The following is a 3,423-nucleotide window of genomic DNA, read 5'->3' on the forward strand; positions in this document are numbered from 1 at the left end:
TACTGTTGTATCTTCAGAAGTAGAGCCTAACAATTTAAAAAAAACAAAACTAATGATTAGAAATGCTTTCTCTGAGCGGCTGCGACGTACTCCCTCGGTGAGGTTTCAGGGCACTGCCGGACTCTCCGTTGGGGGTTTGTAGGGTGGAGATAACTCTACCAACCTCCTTCGAGCATCAAGCGTTTTGCACCTGGCTGTTTATAAGTCCTTCGCCCCAGGGCATTGCTTGTGGATTAAGTTTTTATACTTTGCTTGTTTCATGGATTTTTCAATAAATGGGGACTTTTTAAACAAAAGCTGGTGTCCAAGTTTTCAGACCACTGAGTAGATATTTCTCATTTCCCCCACTTCTGTATAATTTCAGGCTCCCCCCCAGACCGTGCTTCCCCCCCAGACCACTGTCTGCACTCTCTTGACCAGTCCTACAGTTCTTGTCCTGATGGTTTAACTGGCGCTATCCTTTAATTCAGCTTGAACAGAAACAGAGCCCACTATAATCACTCCGTGGGTCAGGCAGCATCCATGCAGAGAGACAGACGGTGTCAGCATTTCTGGTCAGTGACCTTTTATCACTTCATCTGACCTGAAACATTGACTGTTTCTCTCATCAGATGCTGCCTGACCCGCTGAGTGTTTCCAGTGTTTTATTTCTGATTTCAAGCATCTGCAGTGTTTTGTTTCAATTCCTGATCTCTGAAGGGGACGAATTGTTTGATTCCAGCGCGTAAAGGAAAGATTTCCTTCCACAATGCCTTTAGTTACCCAGGTACACCAGGAAAGTGAAGTAACTCACATGCAGGTGACCTGGGAACCTGTCAAGACAATTAGTGCTCAGTAAACCCCCAGGACATAGATGAGGAGGAACTGCTTTTCCCAGAGGGCAGTGACGTTACCTCATTAAATATATTTAAGACACAGTTAGATAGATTTTGGCACAGTCGGGGAATGAAGGGTTCTGGGGAAAAGGCAGGGAGGTGGATCTGAGTCCACGGCCAGATCAGCCATGATAGACAATAGACAATAGGAGCAGAAGTAGACCATTCGGCCCTTCGAGTCTGCACTGCCATTTTGAGATCATGGCTGATCCTCAACTATCAATATCAATGATCTTATTGAATGATGGAATAGGCTCGACGGGCTGGATGGCCACCGCCTCCTGCTATTTCTTACGTTCTAACCTGTCGCTCTCAAAGTGACATGTGGCCCCCAATCCCCTCTCACCCCAGGGATCCTGCAGCTTCACTTTAGGCTGAGATTTGTTCTCCAGTTACACACCCACTCTGATGATGCACGACTTGTTGCAGTGTTTCTCATTGTGGCCTCCCCTCCCCTACACCACCTCCCCCTCCCCTACACCTCCTCACCCCTCCCCACCACCTGCCCTCTCCCTCACCCTTGCACTCCCCTCACTGAGGTATATTTAAAAAGCCAAGGTTGTGGTCAGACACCACTGATCTCGTTCCTCCACTGGAGCTGTGGGGGTGGGGGGTGGGTGAGGGGATGGTGGGGGTTGAGGAGGGTGGGTGGGGGAGGTTGTGTTAACCCCAGCTCCCGGCTTCCTCTGTGGGTTCTGTATTGACACCGGTTGTACCTGGCTGCCAGACCTGCGGACTGCTGCTGCCTGTTGGGGAGGGTGAGGCTGTCTGTTCGCCCACAGCAGGGGACCTGTTTCTCTTGTGTTGGCCTCAGTAGCTGGGGATCTTGGCCTCAGCCTTCTGGTCCACACCTTCATTCCCTCTGTCCAATTCCTCCTCCCTTCACGTACCCAGACTGGGCTATAGCCAGAGTTCAGGTCAAATCTCAAGCTGGTGAAGGAGACATCACCTGAGTGTTTTAGGGGTGGCTTGGGATTCCGGTCAGTGATGCTCAGACTGACAGCTCCAGTTGTTTATAAATCCTGTCCCTGTCTGTGGGTAGGGATGGGGTGTGTGGATAAGGTTAGGGGAGGTCAGGGGTAGGGTTGGGGTGTGTGGGTAGGGTGAGGGGAGGACAGGGGTTGGCGTAGGGAAGGGTTAGAGCTGGGGGTAGTGTTGTTGGGCTCGGGTTAGAGTTGGTGTAGAGTCTGGGTTACGGGTGGGATAGGTTTGGTATTGGGTCAGGGTTAGAATTGGGGTAGGTGTAGGTTTGCAGGTAGTTTTGCCTTCCGATGTTGGGAGATTGCCTTAAAGGAGCCCTCAGCATGAATGGTGGCTGTTGGGAGATTGGGTTACCTCACACCCTTCCTCTGGTGCTCAGCAGTCACTTCTCTGATAAGCAAGTGAGCTGAAGGGCTCAGAGAGAGTCATGGAACAAGCACACAGAGCGGTGTTTGTGGACGTGTGTTGGTGAACCACACTTCCTGATCACTGCCTGCTGCACCCACGCCCTCTTGTTGGATGGCAACTTTCAACATGCTCAAAGCAAGTCGATAAACAATGTTCTGGTGACTCATCGTCACACCTTCAGACAAGCAGGCAGCCGAGCATGTTAGGGCAAGAGCTTCATGTGAAGCAAAGCCTTTTGAAGAAGTGCTTGCCCAGTTCCTGTTTTTCTGAGGGTCAGGGTGGTTTGAAGAGGGGAAGCCATCTCCCAGTTAAAACCAGTCTCCCAGTTGGATTTCGAAAGTCTGACTTGGGACCTGTGGGCTTCCCCTAGGGGCTCCGGTTTCCTCTGCAGCCCATGTCGGTGGCTTAACTGGCTGTTGTCATTGCCCCCCTCGTGGGTTGCTGAGGGGTAGAATCTGGGGTGGGGGGCAATGTGGTGAGAATAAAATGGGGCAGTGTAGGTTTAATGTCAATGTCAATGGTCAGCACGGATTGGGTGGGCTGAGGGGCTGTTTCTGTGCCAGATCTCTCAATGACTCCCTGCATTGTCTCTGAGTTTGGTGTAAATGTTTCCTTCAGAGCAACAGCTCGGTCACTGCTCTGTGGGTGAGGCTGCAGGAGAGGCTGGGGCTGAGGTGGGCCTGGGTGGGAGAGGCACGGAACCCTCAATCTTGTTGCTTTTAAACACAGCTGAGGGGGGGCTCCCTGACAGCTGGTGGAACTGGGAAGCCACTGGTTTTGCGTCGGAGTGTGGGCAGGAGGGAAGGGTCCAATGCAAGTACAGAGGGTGATATCCAGAAATACAGAGGGTTTGCCCTGAGGGTTTCCTGGTGGCTCAAGGATCTGACTGAGTTACTGCTGGGTCCCTGGATTTGTCCGAGGATGATCAGGACCAGACATTCCCTGCCTGGGGCACAGTCCCACCAGTCCCAGGATGTGGATGTCACCACCCACCCCAGCAGTCATTGCCCCCCTGAACCGAGGAGGCAGCTGAGGGTCAAACACATCGGCTCACCACCACATTCCCAGGAGCAACTACGGATGGACAATCACCACGGCCGTGCCAGTGACAACACACCACCTGCTGCAGGAACAGTGGGTCGAGCAGCATCTGTAGAGG

This window comes from Pristis pectinata, chromosome 6 (assembly GCF_009764475.1).
Source record: "Pristis pectinata isolate sPriPec2 chromosome 6, sPriPec2.1.pri, whole genome shotgun sequence".
Classification (NCBI taxonomy): Eukaryota; Metazoa; Chordata; class Chondrichthyes; order Rhinopristiformes; family Pristidae; genus Pristis; species Pristis pectinata.